The sequence below is a fragment of the Kogia breviceps genome, chromosome 8, assembly GCF_026419965.1.
Source record: "Kogia breviceps isolate mKogBre1 chromosome 8, mKogBre1 haplotype 1, whole genome shotgun sequence".
Classification (NCBI taxonomy): domain Eukaryota; kingdom Metazoa; phylum Chordata; class Mammalia; order Artiodactyla; family Physeteridae; genus Kogia; species Kogia breviceps.
In genome coordinates this window covers 2398893-2418440 of record NC_081317.1, presented here as the reverse complement: position 1 = coordinate 2418440, position 19548 = coordinate 2398893, and the positions used below count along the sequence as shown (strand labels likewise).

At 60.5% G+C, this 19548-nt stretch overlaps 1 protein-coding gene across 14 annotated transcripts in view; it reads left to right on the top strand.

The window, feature by feature from the left end:
- VAV2 (vav guanine nucleotide exchange factor 2) overlaps window positions 1-19548 on the top strand; it is a 180279-nt gene that overhangs the window by 18784 nt on the left and 141947 nt on the right. The window lies entirely within an intron of this gene.

Sequence of the window (19548 nt, the reverse complement as noted above, 5' to 3'; positions counted from 1 at the left end):
AATTAATCGAAGCAGCAGAGCTCACCCCAACTGGTATTTCCAGTTTCCTCCCCGTGGATAAAGTCACTGAGACGGCGCGCGTGGGCGGAGCCTTGCGGGTGGGCGTGGTCTCCCAGGCCGTGCTCAGGAGGCGGGGCTGGGTGGGCGCCCCTGGGCCGTGTGACTTCCCTGCGGAGGAGACATAGCCCGAGGAGGGAGGAAGCACACACGGGGGGTGGGGGGGTGAGGTGGCGGGGGAGGAGCCGGGTAGGTAGAGTTGGGGTTGGTGGCCTCCCCTGTGATCTGCTCCCCCCACCCTCCAGTCCTGGGCCGGCTCATTTTGCTGCGTCTTTGCCCAAACTTTGGCTTCCATGAGGACCCCCGCGTGGGGGCGATGGTGACTGAGGGCTATTAGGAGGGGGTGTCCCAGGACCGAGCTGTCAGGAGATGGGGGACGATGCTGGGGCTCTGCACAAGGAGTCGAGGTGGGGGTCCTCTGAGGGTACCCCTTCCCCCTCCAGGCCTAGGGGTAGCTGCAGAGCGATGGGTGACTTCTGGGGGTCCGCGGCTGCCCTTCCACGCTCCTTCACACCCGTTGATTCGTGGCGTGCTGATTCTGCATGGCTCTCAGTGACCCGTCCCCAAGCCGCTCGGGTGTGATTTGTCCTCGTTTCTTTTTTTTTTTTTTTCTTTTGCGGCACGCGGGCCTCACTGCCGCGGCCTCTCCCGTTGCGGAGCACAGGCTCCGGACGCGCAGGCGCAGCGGCCATGGCTCACGGGCCCAGCCGCTCCGCGGCACGTGGGATCCTCCCGGACGGGGGCACGAACCCGTGTCCCCTGCATCGGCAGGCGGACTCTCAACCACTGCGCCACCAGGGAAGCCCTGTCCTCGTTTCTTAAAGAGAAAGGTACTGCTGGCCGAGCGGTCCTCCGAGCTGGCCGGTGTGGGGGTTGGCCATGGGAGACAAAACGGACCGCAGCTGTGCGCCCCGTGGAGACCAGAGGTCAGCCAGCCGGGCCTCGCCGTGCCCTCCTGGCCGGTTTTCTCCCGGGCAGCCCCGGCTCTGGGTCAGGAATGGGGGTGACTAGCTGTCGCAGACCCTTGAGCAGTAAAAGGAGCCTTGCTGCGCCAGCCTGAGTGTGGGGCTCGGGGAAGGGGCCGGGCACCCCCCCCCCTTGGTGCCCCTGATTCCAGGTCTCCTGAGCCTTGGCTGGAGCAGAGAGAGGGGATTCCAGACCTTTTGTGGGGTCTGCAGCTTCAGATAACCCGCGCTTCCCAACCTGGGTCTCATCAGAGGAGCCTGGACCACCTCTGGATGCCGAGCCATGTGATGGAGAGCCAGACTCTCCATTGAAGGACCGCATTTTCCCTAAGCTGCCCTTGGCGCCGTGGTCACAGGCTGAGCCTCGGCCTCGCTAGTGGATGCCACACTCAGTCCTGGGCCCAGCCTGCCTGTGCTGAGAAGGGTGGGGAGGGGCATTTAGGCGTGGCTGCTGGGGCGTGTAGATGGATTAGTGATGTCTGCATGGGGGATGGAGGGTGACACACTCTGCTTACCTGCCTTCCCTGGTGCAAGGGAACGCCGTCAACATTGGAGCCTGCCCTGGGGTACCCAGCCGTGTGACAGCCCCCGCCTCCGTGTGCGCTTCCGCCTCCTCGGCTTCCTCCAAGGCCAGCCCAAGCAGCCCCCCAGACCACTTCTCCTGTTCCATGTGCCTGGCTCCACTCCTAGCCTGCTGATGCCGGCCCTGGGGGGCTTTCATTCCCTGGCCCGGCACAGTGGGGGCATGTGAAGAGCCTGTCTTTCTAAGGGAGTTGTCGCTACCCTCCGATCTCCTTGGATCTGGGCCCTCTTCTCCCAGGATTGGGGGCCTCTTTTCTCTGAGTCTGGGACCGCTTCACCCAGGATCTGGGACCCCCTTCTCCCAGGGTCTGGGACCTCTTTTCGCTGAGTCTGGGACCCCTTCTCCCTGGATCTAGGACCCCTTCTCCCAGGTTCTGGGGTCTCTTTTCTCTGAGTCTGGGACCCCTTCTCCCTGGATCTAGGTAGGACCCCTTCTCCCAGGTTCTGGGGTCTCTTTTCTCCGAGTCTGGGACCCCTTCTCCCTGGATCTAGGTAGAACCCCTTCTCCCAGGTTCTGGGGTCTCTTCTCTGAGTCTGGGACCCCTTCTCCGTGGATCTGGGACCCCTTCTCCCAAGATCAGGGGCCTCTTTTCTCTGAGTCTGACATCCCTGTGCTGAACAGAGAGTGTTGTGGAAGCTTCACAGGCCTGGGCTGGCGGAACGTCCCACGTAAACTGTCTGGAGAGAGGAAGCGGCCTCGCCCTCGTACCGGGAGCCTCCCTCTTCTGTGCCGTTGGCGTCAGCATCCTCCTGGTGGAGAGGGGGCACAAGGCCCTTAGCTTCCCCTGCCCTGTGGCAGGCGGGTGCTCGGTGTCCCGGCTGAGCCGTTCGGGGAGGGCAGGCTGGGCGAAGCCTCGTGCGGCGATTCTCTGGTTGCAGGTCCCTTTAGCCATCACTCAGGGCAAGCCTCGGGGTAAGCGGCCCCCTGGCCGCCCCGGCCTTTGTCCAGTGATGGAGGACTCTGGGGGAGGCAGGGAAGTAAGTCTTTAGTCTCGTGATTTACAATTTAAACTGTGAGATGATGGAAGTCCTCACAGATCAGCTCTGCTCTGGCCTGGGAGGCGGCCCTGACCCCCGTGCACCGCGACGCGGGCAGTGTGATCCCGGAGTGGGTGGTGGTGTCACAAAGCGCTGGATGGCAGAGGCCTCAGGAGCGCAGGGCACCCAGCCAGGTTTAACCATACGATTCTTCCCAGTGACAGTGGAGCAAGGAGCAACAGCCCCGTGGCAGGACCAGGGCAAAGGAGGGGCCTCCAAGTGAGGGCCTAGAGGTGGGCGCCGGGCTCCCCAGCGCTCCCTGTGCGTTCCTGTCCTGGGGTGGCCCTAACAAAGCGCCACAGACTGGGGGGCTTACACCGCAGAATACACGCTCTCCCAGTCCTGGAGGGCAGAGGTTGGAAATCAAGGTGTGGGCAGGGCCGTGCTCCTTCCGGAGGCTCCAGGGGAGGGTCCCTCCTGCCTCTCCCAGCTTTTGGTGACCCCAGTGGTCCCTGGCTTGTCTCTGCCTTTGGCTTCACGTGGCTTCTCCTCTGTGTGTCTCTCTTCTCCTGTCTCTTAAAAAGACACTGCTCGTTGGACGTGGGGCCCATCCTAATCCAGGATGATTTCATCTTGAGACCTTTGCCTTGTACCATATAAGGTCACATTCTAAAGTTCTGGGGGTACGGACATGGACATCTCTTTGGGTATTTTTGGGGGGGAGTACAGTTCGACCCATTGCACCCACCCTGCTTCCTGTTTCTTCTGTCCAGATGTTGGCCAGGTACTTGGACTCCTGGTGGGGAGGGGGTATGGGGTTCAGACCTTGCTGAATGGCTGGGCTAGGGGATGGAGTGTGGTTGAGGCTACAGGAGAGGTGCACATGGAGGTGTGGTGCCCCCAGGAGGGGAGGGGCTGGCAGGTGTTGGGAGTAGGTCCATTTTGGCCAGGTGAAGATGGTAGGCAGGAGGTCAAGGAGGTGGACGTGGGAGATTGTGGGCTGGCGGGGCCCCTGTGGTCGCAGCTGGCCGGCCTGCACTCATTTCTCAACCCCTTGAGCTGCTCTGCTGCCTTCTCACTTCCCTCCGTTGCCCCCGCCCCCTCCTCCCGAAAATAACACCGGGGTTGGTGGCTGGGTGGGGGTGGGCCAGCAGGTGGTTGGGTACCTTGCTGACCTGGCCTGAGAGCCTCGGTTTAATGTTTAACTAAGGGTCTCTTCCGTGGGGGGCGGGCAAAGGCATTCACGTCCTTGCTTGGGGCCCCTGCGCCTGCGCAGAGTTGGGCCTGACTGGCGTTTGAGTGACGGATGGACGGACGGACGGATGGATGGATGGATGGAAGTGGGTGACTGTTGCCTGGAGCTGTCTGAGGTCCTCCTGGGCGCCACCATTTCCGCTTGGTGGAGCCCGTCTGGATCGAAGGCCGTGGATTGTGGCCGTCCTCTGTTGGCGGTCCCGCCGTGACACAGCTCTAGTGGAGGTGGAGCCTTGGGCCCCAAGAGAGAGTTGCTTCCGAGGAACAGAGCCTCTCACTGCCCTGCAGATGTGATAGTGAAACTGTGGAAACAACCGGAGCGCCCCGCGGGAGGGGGTGGGAGGGCATGGGATGTGCAAGAGCGGCCAGGCCAGGGGGAGATTCCAGACCCCGAGTGCTGTGAGCCGGACGCTTATGCTGTAAGTGAGGAAGTTCCAGGACTCAGCATTGCCCCTTATTCCCAGCAGTCAATTTTGATTAAAAAAAAAAGCAGGTAATATTGTATAGTAACTTTAAATGGAGGATAGGGACTTCCCTGGCTGTCCGGTGGTTAGGGCTCCATGCTTCCACTGCAGGGGGCACGGGTTTGATCCCTGCCCGGGGGGCTAGGATCCCACAAGCCACGCGGGGTGGCCAGAAAAAAAAGAAAAAGAGGATAATCTATAAAAATATTGAATCATTATGTTGTACGCTTGAAACTAGTATAATATCACATATATATATTTTTTAACATCTTTATTGGAGTATAAGTGTTTTACGATGGTGTGTTAGTTTCTGCTTTACAACAAAGTGAATCAGTTATACATATACATATGTTCCCATATCTCTTCCTTCTTGCGTCTCCCTCCCTCCCACCCCAATATTGTATATTTCGATTAAAAAAATCCAAAGAAGGAAAAAAAAAAAAGCAAAGTCAAGAAGCTGGACAGAAAAAGATCCTAAGTGGTCAGTGGTGCTTTAGGCTTTAGGGCGGGAGATCCTGTAGGTTTTGGCTTTATTTCAGTCGCACCCCCGCCCCCCCCCCCCCCGCCCGGCATGGAGTGGTGCCCCCCAGGCATGTTTCCTTCTCTGTTAAAATTGCACAGGAAGGGGGACTTCCCTGGCAGCTCAGTGGTTAAGAATCCGCCTGCCAGTGCAGGGGACACGGGTTCGAGCCCTGGTCCAGGAAGATCCCACATGCTGCGGAGCATCTAAGCCCGTGCGCTGCAACTACTGAGCCCGCGAGCCACAACTGCTGAAGCCCGCGTGCCTAGAGCCCGTGCTCCGCGACAAGAGAAGCCACCGCAGTGAGAAGCCCATGCACTGCAACAAAGAGTAGCCTGTGCTCGCGGCAACTGGAGAAGCCCGCATGCAGCAACGAAGACCCAACGCAGCCAAAAAAAAAAAAAAATTTGCACAGGACCTGTTGGCAGCTGGTGAGGGGCCCCTCAGTGCCAGTCTGGGCCTCAGTTTCTCCACCTGCCCAAGGGGGAAGGGTTATTCCAGCTCGGGAGCCGCGGAGGCGGCAAGGCCTTCGGGAAGGTAAAGGGCCAGAGGGACGGGCTGCAGCTTGAACCCCGGCCGACTCCAGGCCCTGGGCACCTGTGGGCAGGTGAGCCGTGCATCCTCCCCGTGCATCCTGGGCCCGGCTGCATGCTGGCTTCCCTTCTCTGTGCACAGATCTCCCAGTCCTCTCTGGACGGGCTCTGTCCTCAGGCCCGGGCAGCCTCCCTCCCCCATTTGGCTCCCACACGGGTTGGGGCCGGGTTGGGGCCGGGAGGGGGAGGGCGGGGAGTCTGCAGCTGCGAACATTCCTGACCCACAGTTCAGGAGAGAGAGCCCAGCTGCTCGCCTGGCAAACAATGGAGGCCCCGCCCCCACTCCCCGTGCCCCCCCTCCCTGCACTGCTCAGGGCCTGGCGCTGGTGCGGCTGGAATTTCCAGAAAGTGCAGCCTCTGAGTTGATCTTCACATTTTCTGAGTCTCAGAAGGTGACGTCCTTGGAAGCTTTGCTCTGCTGGCTGCCCGGCTGTGTTTTTAGTCCTTTCGTGGGAACCACTCCTCCCAGGCCCCATCCAAAGTGGAGGAATCTCTTCAAGGAGTCTTGAAAGTAATGCCTACTCATGGGAAAAATAAAAAGAAACACCTTAGAAAGGCAAAGCTCCCTGGACTCCCGCTCCCCGCAGGGGCTGTGTCACCGGTGCTTTGAGGCCCCCAGACCCCGTGTCCATCACCCGTGCTGTATTTGCTTCTCCTGCTGGGAAAGCCAGAGACCCTCCCACGAGGGCAGAGGCTTTGGGTGGAGGGCATGCGGCTGGGGAGGGGGTGGGTGGACCGCAGGGGAGGCCCGCGAGGAATCACATGGTCCTCAGTGGGGGGTCTCATGCTGGGGGGACCTTGAATACCGTACAGTTTTTGAAGTTTTCAAATGAGTTTTTTTTTTTTAATTGTGGTAAAATACACGTAACCAAGTTTACCGTCTGTGCTGCCATCCACGCCGTGTCCACCCGGCAGCTCTCTTCACCTCGTAAAACTGAAACTCTACCTATTAAACAACTTCCTGTTCCCCTCCCCCACCCCGGGCAGCCACCATGCTACCTTCTGTCTTTATGATTTGGACACTCCAGGGACCGCGTATAAATGGAATCATACAGTATTTGTCTTTTGGTGTCTGGCTTATTTCACGGAGCATAATGTCCTCCAGGTTCATTCTGTAACGTATGTCAGGAGTTGCTTCCTTTTTCAGGCTGAATAATATTCCATTGTATGGAGAGACCATGTGTTGTTTATCCATTTGTCTGTTGATGGATGGGTTGCTTCCAGGATTTTTGTTTTTTTTGTTGTTTTTTTTTTGTTTTGTGTGTGGTGCGCGGGCCTCTCACCGCCGTGGCCTCTCCCGCTGCGGAGCACAGGCTCCGGACGCGCAGGCGCAGCGGCCACGGCTCACGGGCCCAGCCGCTCCGCGGCACGTGGGATCCTCCCGGACCGGGGCACGAACCCGCGTCCCCTGCATCGGCAGGCGGACTCTCAACCGCTGCGCCACCAGGGAAGCCCAGCTTCCATGACTTTTGGCTGCTGTGAATAATGCTGCTGTGAACACGGGTGTACAACTATCTCTTTGAGACCCTGCTTTCAACTCTTTTGGGTGTATACCCAGAAATAGAATCCCTGGATCATAGGATAATTTTATTTTTCATGTTTTGAGGAACTGCTCTACTGTTTTCCACTGTGGCTGCACTATTTTACTTTCCCGGCAACAGTGCACAGGGTTCCCGTTTGTCCACATCCTCGCTGACACTTTATTTTCTGTTCTGTTGATGGTTGGCACCCTGACGGGGGTCGGGGGTACCTCGTTCAAGCCAGTGGTGATGCTGCGGGACCCCCTCCCTCCCCCCTCTGCCCCGTGACCTCGTGAGGAGGTCTGCCTCCTCGGAGCTCCAGGACTGCGTTCACTGAATTGGGGAGACCGAGGTTCTGAGACGGGCCGTCCTGTCCCGGGCCACCCGGCGAGCTGCGTGCCCACTGTCGATGCTCTGCCCACCCAGGCGGACGGTACTGACTGGGACGAGGCCCCGATTCCGGAGAGTTCCGTGGCGCCCTGTAGCCAGATGGAGAGCAGAGGCCGCTCTCGCCACTGGAGGCCAGGGCTGCCCCGCTGAGCCCGTGGTTGGCAGCAGAGTTGGACTTTGGGAACGACAGTTTCTTCCCCACGTGGGGGAGGAGAGACTTCGAAAGCCAAGCCTGAGATTTACTGTTGCAAGGGCATCCCTTGTGCGGGGAGGCCTGGGCACCGTGGAGGCCGCTTCTTCCCCGCAGACGGAGGCTGGGAGGCGGCCTGGCCTCTGCACTCGGGCCTGGCCGAGCGTCCCCTTCTCATCGTGTGGGTGTCTGCTGGGGCGGTGGGGGCGGGGAAATGCCTTCTTTCCCCATCTAGCTAAAAACTCACGTTTATGGCTCACAGACCGTAGTGCAATGAAAATAAAGTCCCATTAGAAGTCCCCCTGCCTGGACTTCAAAAACCATTTCCGTCACTGCGTGTCCACCTGAAGACGTTTCCGTGCTTGGCCTCGGTGATTACAACATGGACACATACACCATCACACGCACGCCACACGCACGCCCACGGGCAGCCCCTCACGCATAGGCTCCTGCACCCCTGCCCCATTTGCACAGGGCTGTGCGCCCCCCAAGGCTGGTGTGGGAGGAGATGAGCCTGGGGGGCCCAGGAAGCCCCCAGCTGCCCTGCAGGCGCCTTCCATTCCTGGATGGGGAAGGGTCCCCATCTCCACCGAAGCCTTCCCAGGAGGCACGTGCGTATTGGCTCAGGTTTGACTGAGCGCCTCCTGTGGCCGACCCTGCCCTGGGCATTTGGGGTCCTTTCCAGCATCTCAGGAGAGATGCTTCTTGAAGCTCCCCGGCGGCTCTGCAGTAACCCCGCCACCCCCATCCCCACAGGGCGACAGAGCTGGTTCAGCGGGCTCGCCACGCGGGTGGGGACGACAGGCCCTCAGCAGGTGGCCACGGACAGAGGGATGTTGGCTGCGGTGTGTGTCTGTCACGCCGCTTCTCAGAGCCGCCAGGAGCCGTGGGGACGATAACCCAACATGACGTTTTATCCGCCCTTCTCACAGCGCTGTGAGCTGACCCAGGCGGGAGGCCCCGGAGTGCCCGGCGTGCTGCCTTGAGTGACAGTTTCTGCGGCGTTTGTGGCACTTTGGAGAAGGATGAATGTCCCTGGCGTCCGTGGTGACGGGACCTTAAAAACGCTGCATGTGATATGTTGGTTTCCCACACGTGGAGGCCACTCGCCTGTTGGGTTGGAAGTGCGGCTTGCGAGAGGGTCTCCACTGCCTCCTGGTGCCCCCTCCAGCCCCTGCTTGAGCAGGCGGGTGGCTTTCACCGAGCAGGGTTCCCCACTGGGGCTAGAGAACCACAGGCCTGTTTTGGGGTGCTCTATTTTGGGGTGCCTGAGCTGGGCACCTTCCCAAAGAGACTTGGAGGCAAGGGCGGGGGCCTGAGGCCTGTGGTGAGCTGGGGTCATGAGCTGGAGTCATGGTGGGGCGGAGTTCCCAGGGAGGGCAGCGGGAGGGTTCAGGATTTGAACCTAGATCTCTCTTCCTGAAAGCTGGCTGGACCTGCCAAGCACCCCCCGCCCCACCCCAATTTAGGGGGTCTGAAGCTGGAGCAAAGCCCCATGATATTCAGAGAAGCAGCAAGAGGAGGTGGGTCTGGGGCCCAGCACAGCTACTTCTGACTTCCCCATCTGGCTGGGAGTCTCTCTGGGGCCCTTAACCCCCAAAGAGCCCTGGGTTGGCCCTGGGGGGTCCAAACCACATTTACTGAGGGCCCCAGAGTGCCAGGTCCAGGGTCCAGGGACTCCCAGCAAGGCGGGGCCGTCGGGGAACCTGTAAGGGGCAGGATGGTCGCGAGCTGGGACGACCGGTGGAAGAAACCAGGATTTTTGCTTCTGTTTCTCATCCATCCATCCATCCCACAAACCTTTGCTGAGGGCCTGCGGGGGCGGCATCGTCCGTCGTGTTGAGGCCTGGCAGCAGGCGGTTCAGGCCTGAAAGGCGCCTCCCACCAGATGCAGGAGCCTCAAGTGCTGTAGCATCCCAGACTGGGTGCTGGCATCGGCAGAGATTCCTTCTCTCCCAGCTCTGGAGGCCAGATGTCTGAAATCAAGGTGTCGCAGGGCCAAGCTCCCTCCCCCCTACCCCCACCCCCACCCCAGCCCCGGAGGCTCTGCGGGAGGGTCTTTCCCACTTCCCTCAGCTCTTGGTGGCTCAGGCGTCCCTGGCTGTGGCCACCTCACTCCTGTCCCTGCTCTGGCCTCACCTGGCCTCTCCTGTCCTCCCCGTGTCTCTCCTCTGTCTGTCTCTTATGAGGACACTAGTCATTGGACATAGGGCCCGCCCTGATTCAGGATGGTCTCAAGATTCTTAATTCCATCTGTTAAGACCCTTTTTCCAGGGCATGGACGTGTTTTGGGGGGACTACCTTTCAAGCCGCTACACTTGGCAAACAGCTTTCCCAAGCCTCAGCCTCCTTATCTGTGAAAAGGGGTGTAGCGTCTGTGCTTTGGACCATACTGTTAACGTCCGTCCGCAGAGCTGACCTGCCTCTGGAGTCGGACTGGGGAAGAGGAGCTTGGAGGCGTGTGGAGAAGGATGCTCTGATGTTGACCTTGAGGCCACTTTCAGGCAGGAAGTAGAGATGGAGACGCTGATGTGGCAGAGACCAGGGGCGATTTCACGGGGCTCGTGGGCCAGCGTTAACGGCCTGGCTCGGGGCCGCAGGAGGGAGGGGTGGCTGGGTGCTGGGGTGGTGGTGGGGGGGGGCACCGTGCCAGGCAGCGGCCGAGCTAAGCTCTCGCCGTGCCTGCCTGGAGGACTGGAGCGGCAGGAAGGCGGAATTGAACCCCCTGGCTCAAGCGAAGGTGGTCGCACACAGACAACACTAGAAAAGCAATTTCCTGCCGGCTTTGTAGAAAACCTTTAGTTTGACCCTGACCTTGAAGTCTTGATAAGGCGGGCTACTTTTTATACGCCCCCCCCCCGCCCCCGCCAGGCTCAAACAGGCCATTAGCTGGAGCCGCGGATCTTTGGGGGACTGCTGGGAACAGTTGCCACCCAGGGATCGGGAGGAATTCACAGATTATTCTTTCCTTGGGCAGCTGAGGGCTCAGAGGAGTTCTTGCCGCACTCCTGTCTGTGTTCCCTGAGCCTGGGGCTCGCGGCAGGGCCTGGCGCACAGTAGGTGCCTAGTTAAGTGTCTGCTGACTCCGGACAGAGTTGAGGATGAGCTCCCCAGCCACCCCGCCCCTCCTCTTCTGCTCGGACGTCCAACCTAGTGTTTTTCCAGGATGGGTTTTCCTGGTGAGTTTCCCGTCAGGTGTTGATGAGGAAGTGCTCCGAGATCAGGGTGGGGAGCGATGGCTTTACGTCTGTCACCAGCTTGGTACAGCCTGACTGCCGGCGCGTCTCCCTCCTGCTGGGGCTTGACCTCCCCACCGTTCGGAAGCTGCTCCCCGTGGCTCAGCTGAGCCCCCTCCCCATTTCCCTGGGGAGCCCCCTCCGGAGCGTGGCGAGCCGGAGGCCCCGCGCAGCCGTGACCCCCGGCGGTGGAAGGCTGTGTGGAGGGAGCGAGCTGACTGAGCGCGGCAGGGCCGGGAGCCCCAGAGGTAGCGGGTGTCAGCGTTGTGTGTGCGGCGACCGCCTTCTCATGGGCCAAAGGGGGAAGGGGGTGGCCGGGTGGCAGGCCAAGGCCCACGCCCAGCGCTCCCGGAAGTGGCCAGCGGGCACTGGAAATGGGTCAGGGCATTCTTGTGGGAGAAGGGTCCGGGCTCAGGGGTCAGGAAGCTTGCCGAGGCCGGACTTGGGGTCTGCCTTAGAGGCACCCCCTCCTCCAGCACCTAGGAGGCAGGGTGCGTTTTGAATCACGTTTTGGTGGTCATGGCGGGAGGGTAATGTCCCGGGGAAGGGGAGGGGCCAGCATCACCGGGGAGCCCCTTCCACCCAGGAGAGCTGGGGTCAGGCAGGGAGGCCCCAGCTCACGGAGATCAGTGCAGCTGTTGTCGCCCCCACAGGTTGGCCCCGGCCTCCTCCGACGTCGTTCCCAGAGGGGCTTCCCCCGCCCATGGCTTTGCGGGGGGTGGGGTGGGGGTGGGGGTGGGGGGGGTCCCTCGTGGGAGGTGTCTTGCTTCGTGGCCCAGGCTGGACCAGACCACATGGGTCAGAGCTGGCCCTCCTCTCGCTGCGGGTTGAACCGGGCGGACCTCAAGCCATGAAACGGGCACGCGTGATAGCTCGTGAGTCGGGTAGAGGAACGCGCAGGCCGTGGACGGAAAGAGCTCCCTGGAGCTCCCGGCGCGGGCCCGGCAGCTGATATGTTACTGGAGAAAGTGGAATTCCATCCGATGGTGTTTCAGCACCAGTGAGTGTTAGACTTCAAGCCAGGCGGGTGACTCGGTCCTTTCTGGACCAAAATCTCGCGGCTGTGGGGTAAGCCACTCGATGTGACGGTGAGGGGCGGGCATAGCGGTGGGCCCGGTGCAGCCGTCGCACGTGGCCTGCCCGTGATGTGGGGCGAGGCCAGCCCCTGGAGGACCTCGGTGCGCAAAGAAAACCCCCTTCGCTCCCTGCCGCGGGCCCTGCACAGAGGCCGCTGGGGTTCATCCGTCAGCCTGCTGGCGCCCCCGTGAACCCCCGTCTCCTGGTGCGTGTGTGGCTGAGGAAAAGGCCTGAGTGGAGGAAGCGCTCCTGTTAAATTGTCCAGACATAATCGAGTCCCCCACGCTCCTCAGTAAATGCCCGGCTGGGCCTGTGCGTTCCCTGCCTGGTGCAGCGGGTGAGCTGGAGGTGCACCGGCCTCTCCCCCTGGATTCAGGGCTGGGGGCGGTCACGGAGGCTCGGCCCCCGACGGTGTGGGAAGCCGGGGCTGTGGAGTTGGAAGGACTGATTCCAATCCCAGATCACGACCTCCCGAGCCTGGTTCCTTCTTTGTAAGATGGGTGATAAGTGATCCCTCCCTGCCGGAGGTGTCATTGGGCTTAGCACTTGGTGGCCCCTACCTGGCTGGTGCACGGAGGCCCGAGGATGGTACTGATAGGTGCGGGAGTGAGTGGTCACGGCCACCCCCACATTCCACCTGCCCCTTTATTTTTGGAAGAGATGCTTCTGGAAGGGAGGGTTCCCACGGCGCAGCTGCAGCCGTCCAGGGGCCCCAGATGCCTGTAACGCCGTCATGGAATCCCTGCTGCTTGGGGGAACAGCTGGGCCATTTCCGAGATGTCAGTTAATGCTCTGTAGACGGTCATCTGTCCATTCATTCATTCATTCACTAGACATTGAACCCTGGCTGGGGGGTCATTGCTCAGGGTATTTGGGACCCAGGGGGAGAAGAGGGTCTTGGCCCCTGCCCCCCATGGAGTATCTGGCCAGCTTGTCACCTCCAGGCCCCCCGTTTATTTACCCCAAGGGCCCCAACTTTCAAAGACCCATTCCAGTAAGCTGCCTCTATTAAATAGTAACAAAGTCATTTAAGATGTTTTTTGGAATGAGCGTGGCATAAATTAAACAAGAAATTAATTCCTTTTCCCACTTTTTTATTGATCAAAGACCTCGACGTCAGCTGCCCGTCAGAGCGTCTGATCGGCAGGCTCAGCACCTTGGCCCTGGGCGCGGGGCGGCGGCGGGGGTGGGGGTGGGGGCGGGGGTGGGGGTGGGGGCGGCGGTTAACATCGCTCTAGCTGCAGCAAAGCGACCTGTCATCGTGAAGTGCAGTTTTCGTGCCGCTTGTTGAAATATTTCAAGAGACTCAGTGCTGTCCATGGGCACTTTTTGGAGCCTGTGTTGTAGAGCGTGGACTTCAGATGTGGAGACCCCCGCCTTGCAGAAAGATGCAGGGGTTTTAAAACAAAGCTCCTGTTCTCGAGATACCTGGGTGGCTGGCATGCCCGGGTCCCTCTCCGGGGGCCCAGGGGGGTCTGCCTTATGGCGGTGGCGTGTGCTGCGAGGATTCTCGTCACCTCGCTGTTGTCCCGCAGCTGTGGCCGTGGGCAGAGGGCCTCAGGCACGTCACGTCCCGGAGGCCTTGGTTCCTCCCCTGGCCCCTGAGCATCAGCTTGGAGGAGTTAGGCTGGTAAGATTAGAGGCCGGCAGAGGTGTGGGCGAAGGGCCAGCTCCGCCTGGGGTGCGGCCACTCCTCAGTTCCCGCTGACCATGTCCAGGAGGGAGTGCAGATCACATGGCCCTGGAGGGGCCGTCGGGGCCAGACCCCACCTCTCCCCTTGCAGGGCATGGTAGGCCAGGGGAGCTCTGGACACAGGGACCTTGGGAGGTCCCAGCGTCAACTGTCGCTTCGTAAAGCAGGTTTCTTGAGTGAGGGGCCCAGCATTTTAGGAGTCAGTGGGCAAGGCTTCCCCATTTTACAGATGGGAAAACTGAGGCAGGAGGAGACGGGGCTGTTGAGTAGGAGCAGGCACAGCCCAGCGGCCGGGCCCGGGTCTGGGCTGGAATGTGCGTCTGTGCCTTCCTGCCCTGCCCTGGAGCCCCCGGGGGCGGTGGCACTGCGTGGTGGAGTGGGTGGGCCGGGAATGCCAGCCAGAGTGCCCAGGGGAGCTTTGCGTGTCGGGGACCACGTGCGGGGGGTGGGGGTGGGGGGCAGGAATGTTGGCAGGGATGTGGGTCCCAATCACTTCTGGGAGCCGAACGCTGCTGGCCTCCTGACTTAGCCTGGGGGCAGCCAAAGGGACTTCTTCCCCTGGGACAAGCCCTGTAAGAGGCAAGAGGGCACCAGGAGAGGTCACCCCTCCTTGCCAAATCTCTGAACCTCGGTTTCCACACCTGCAAACTAGGGCTCAAAATAAAAGTCCATCGTAGGGATGGATCGAACGCAGACCTAAAAGCAGAAGGTCTCAGTAAACAGTGAAGTAAGGCATGCTGGTCGGTTCCCGTGTGCGCAGCAGTCCTTCGAAATTCCCCCACCCCACTGGCCGATTCGTGAGCCATGATTTCTGTGTGTGGGGCCTGCCTGTCAAGCCCAAAGGCTGGGCTCTTACCTTCAGTGTCTCCCCATCACCCCGACCAGACTTAATTTCCCTGCAAGTATTATTTTCTTTTTTTAAAAAAAAATCTTACTGACTCCCTGCTCAGAAACCTATAAACTATCAAGAGTCTGGCCTTGGAGGTTAAACGGACCCAGATCTGTTCCCAGCTCTGTCACGTCCTTGCTAGTGACCTTGGGCAGGCTAGGTCACCTCTTGGGACCTCAGTCTCTTCGTCGGTGAATTAGGAATCGCTGTAATGACTCTGGGATGCTGTGAGCAGCCCATCCCTTAGCCCAGAGCCTGGTGCCATGGAGACACTTGCTACATGGGAGCTCTGGAGATTCTTACGAGCCAGTGTGAGATGTCTGGGATCCCCGGACCCTAGCCTAGCCCCTCACTGTAGCAGTGAGACTTGCCAAGCACACACGGTGGGGGAGGGGGGTTGGAACCAGGATCCAGGTCTACACAGAGGGGTGGTCACATCCCACAGAGCCCAGCACCCGGGGTGCCGGGCGCCTCCCTCGCGGCCCAGCACAGCTCCCTGGGGGCTCCAAGGGGCAGGGCGGGCAGCCAGCCGGGCCTTGAACACACAGACCCCGCCCCTTTCCCTTATCCTGGGCTTTGACAGGGCTTCCCCTCCCGCCTTCAGGCAGGGGCCTGTGGTCATCCTTCCAGCTGCACTGTTTCTGGCAGGAACTTGGACCCACCCATGGTCTAGCTGCCCTGAGCCTCACTTTGTCCATCTGTGGAATGGGGTGCACAGCTCAGGAGGCCGCCGCAGGCGGTAATAGTTTTGTCGCTGGAGCAGGACCGCAGGCAGCCGTGGTTACGTCCCTCCCTCGCCCTGTGGGTGGTTCCCCGGCCGCCTGCATTCAAACCGCAAATCCTCCCGGGCTCCCTGCTGCCATGTGACCTCACGCAAAGTGGCTTCAGCACCCTGCGCCTCAGTTCCCCCTCTTGCACCAGCCTCTCGGTGCTGAGGTGCTTGAGCGGTGGACGTGAGCTCCGGGGGCCCCGTCCCAATACTGCCTGGGGGACGGCAAGCCTGGGGGTGGTAACAGGAGGGGCCCTGGTGGCCTGAAGGCTGCCCGCCCAGTGGGGCAGGGCCTCTGTGTCTCCTCCACGGGGGGGGGGGGGGGGGGGGGGGCTGTCCCTGGCGGTATCTCCATGATCAGTGGGTTGACCACTAGGAGGCCATGGTGGAGCCGCTTGAGCCTGGCCAGCAAGTACCCAGCCGCACCCCCCCCCCCCGCCCCGAGGGTGCATGGGGGCCATGAGGCTCAGGCACGGCCCCTGGCTCTCAGGACCCTGCTCTGCCTATCACATCCAGGATCCCTGCGCCGGGGCCTGGGGACAGCTAAGTGACAGGTGACAGCAGGCCTGGGCTGTCCTGTCCGGCTGTGCCTGGGGGGGTGGGCGGCTGCCGGTGGAGCCTGTGTCCTCACGCTAATCTGATTTCAGCCTGATCAGGTCTGAGGAGGCTGAAAAGGGCCTGGGACTAGAGGACATAGGCGGTCCCGCCTCTCGGCGCAGGGGCCAGGACTTAATGAGGGATTGCTTGGGACCCCCCGACCACCGTGTCTGGGGCTGGGGGAGCCCACGCCCCACGGGATGCCCTCATGCAATGCAACGGCGCTGCCTCCGGTCTGGGCTGTTTGTCAAGGGGCCGGTTTTCCCGGGACAGACCCTCATTGTGGCCGCCCTTCATAGAGGGCCCCGCGGGCCGGGGAGACAGAAGAATGCCACTTGCCCCTGAAGCCACAGGGACGCGGCCGGCTGTCGGGCCTTCTCTGGCCACAAGACAAGGATGGGCAGCTTCTGGCTTCACACTGGCCACGGCCCCCGCGCACTGTCACCCAGCCCGTGGCTGAGACGTGGCTGCAGCCGCTTCAGTGCTGGTCCCCTCGCCCTCACCCCTCCGGAGTCTCTGTCCCAGACTCAGAAGCTGATCCTGCTGGGAGTGAGGGACCACGCTGCTCTGATTGGCCAGGCTCCGACCGCGCACCCTCCCGGGCCCGGGGGTGGTGGGGAAGGAGGGGACTGGAGGAAGGTGAGCCTCTGGGCCTCAGTTTCCCTAATTGTACAATGAGGGCGACGGTGACCATATCAGTTATTCGAACGGGGCCACTTATGGGAGTGAAAGGGATGCTGTCGGTAGGCACACCGGACGCGGGGGACCCAGGACGCAGGGCATCCTGGAGGCAGGCCCCATCCTCAAAGGGCCTTCGCCACTCTGGAAGCAGACGCGGGTTCAGATCTCGGCTTGGCCACCTTCTAAGCTGGAGCCAGAGTTCTCCACTGCCTGGGTGTCAGTTACCTTACCTGTGAAATGGGGTGAATTCCCGGAGGGAGGGCAGAGGCAGCGGCGAAGTGCCAGGCGTACAGGCACCCGGAACCGCTGCCGGCCCGGGTGCCTTCTCCCAGTCCTGCTGTGCCCCTTTGCCCGCGGTCCGAGTCTGTCTGTGCGGCTGTTGTCCGCCGCCAGCCTGGGGTGGGCCCAGAGCATCACGGGGAGCGGTTCTGGAAGGTGAGGGGCCCGAGTGGCCACAGTGGGGGTGGGACCAGGCCGGGCAGACACTGTGCTCACGGGTCGCCTGCCCCTGCCTGAGCCCCCAAAGGAAGCCTGGCCTTGCCGGCTGCGATTATGGTCAGGAGCTGTGTAATTAACTCTAAAAATGGGAGGCTGAGGAGGAATTAAAATAGAGGCTTAGTGGAAATCAGAGGCGAGTGGTGCAGGAAAGGCCGCAGCTGGCAGGGCGGGCGGGAGGAGGAGGGTCTGGAGCTGCAGGGTTGAGGGGGCCGGGGCAGCTCTGGTTCAGGCCTCTCCTCCGGGTGGGGGTGGGGTGGGGGGTGTTGAAGCTGCTGAAGTCGCAGTTCTGGGCATCTGAGATCCAGGTGACCGCAGGGTGGGCTGTCTCTTGGGGTCTTGGTGGAAGAATGTGTCCCAGGCCCTCTCCCAGTTCCTGGCGGCTTCCTTGGCTCCTGGAAGCATCACCTTAATCTCCACCTCCGTCGTCACATGGCCTCCTCCCTGTGGGTCTGTTTTGTGAATTAAAATTTTTTATGGTGGTGAAGTATACAAGACGTAAAATTTACCATTGGGACTTCCCTGGCGGTCCAGTGGTTAAGGCGCCGCGCTTCCAATGCAGGGGGCGCGGGTTCGATCCCCGGTTGAGAAACGAAGATCCCACATGCCGCAGGGCGGGGTGCGGCCAAAACCAAAAATCTACCTTCTTCTTCTGGGGATCCATTGTGTGTGTTATGCTTCACAATAAAACGGGTTAACAGGGCTTCCCTGGTGGCGCAGCGGTTGGGAGTCCGCGTGCCGATGCAGGGGACGCGGGTTCGTGCCCCGGTCCGGGAAGATCCCACGTGCCGCGGAGCGGCTGGGCCCGTGAGCCGTGGCCGTGCGCCTGCGCGTCCGGAGCCTGTGCTCCGCAGCAGGAGAGGATTAAGAATCCCGGCATCCTGGACCGGGGCACGAACCCGTGTCCCCTGCATCGGCAGGCGGACTCTCAACTGCTGCGCCACCGGGGAAGCCCAATTGCTTGATTTTGACGTTGGTGCTGTGATTGTGGAGGGGGTGTTCTTGTTCTCAGGAGATACACGCTCAGACGTTTGGGGGAAGGGGGTCATGTCTGCAGTTTACTCTCAGGTGTTCAGAAAAAATACACATACACACAGACATACACAGATAAACAAGATACACACTGATACACACAAACACACAGATACACATGGAAATATACAGAGATACAAACAGATACATCCTGATACGCACAAATACCCACACGTACACGCTGAACCACACAAACACACAGATATACAGATAAACACACAGATACAAACACAGATACACACTGAAACACACAGAGATACACAGATAAAAACACATATATCCTGATACACACAGGTACACACTGAAACACACAAACACACAGATATACACAAGTAAACACACATACATCCTGATACACACAGATACACACACAAGTACCCACTGAAACACAAACACAGATATACACAGATAAACACACAGAGATGCAAACACAGATACATCCTGATACACACAGATAAGCACACAGAGATACACACAGAGATACACACTGAACCACACACACACAGATATACACAGATAAATACAGAGTTACAAACAGATACATCCTGATACACACAGATAAACACACAGAGATACAAACACAGATACATCCTGATACACACAGATAAACACAGAGAGATCCACACACCCAGATACCCACACACCCAGATAGAGAGTAGCTAATATACTGCAAGCACGTCAGCCGGGGTCGTCTCTGACCAGTGACCAGCCCCAGCCAGGAGGGAGGAGTGGCCCGATACGGGGGGGTTTGCCCCCAGCCGGGGGTAATGCCCGCTGGGCGCGGCTGCGCGGGGAGGTTCGCGTCTCTGCTGGGGCGCCGTGTACCCCGTGGGCGTCCTCAGCACGTCTTGGTTTACCCTGGGCCTGCGTAGCTTCTGATTCTGACCCGTCCTTCATCTAAATCCGTCTGCTCGTCTAGATTTCCGGTGAAGAGTCCAGGCTCTCTGCAGGTCTCTTGAAGTTGAGCTGTTGGGCCCTTAGTGAGTGGTGGCCGTGGGGACGACCGGTCTGAACCCCGGGGTAGCGTTCAGCTGCGCGCACCGTGGTCCTCACCTCGTGGACGGTCACGCCGAACCGGACTGGGTGGGCTGATGGCTCCCACCTACCTGATGCCCAGTCTGCGCCGTCAGGGTGGATACTTAACCCAGCCAGGCACGTCCTGCTAGGAAACCAGGCCTCAGGAGCCCACGCCACTCTCCCCGGTCCCGCTAGAGTCACTGGACGGCATTCAAACCCGGGGCCCTGTGACTCCAGGGTCTGCGCTCCAGGCCCCCCCGTCTGCCGCCCCCAAGTCTTCACCAGCTTCCTCCACGGGGACTGAAGCCGGCGACCCTGTTTGCCCCCCCGCCCCGCGCCTCCGATGGTGTTGCCGAGCCCACTGCAAGCTGGGAGCTCAGATTCTGGGTGACTGGGTGGCGGAGGTGCCCCGGATGCTGACGTGGGGTCTTGACGCTCCCGGCGGCCCCCCTGCTGTGTCTGGCTTGGGCTACTCCAGGGGTCCCCATGGCTGCTGTAGGGCTTTGTTTGTTTTTAAACATTATTTCTAAAATTTTGATTTTATCGGAG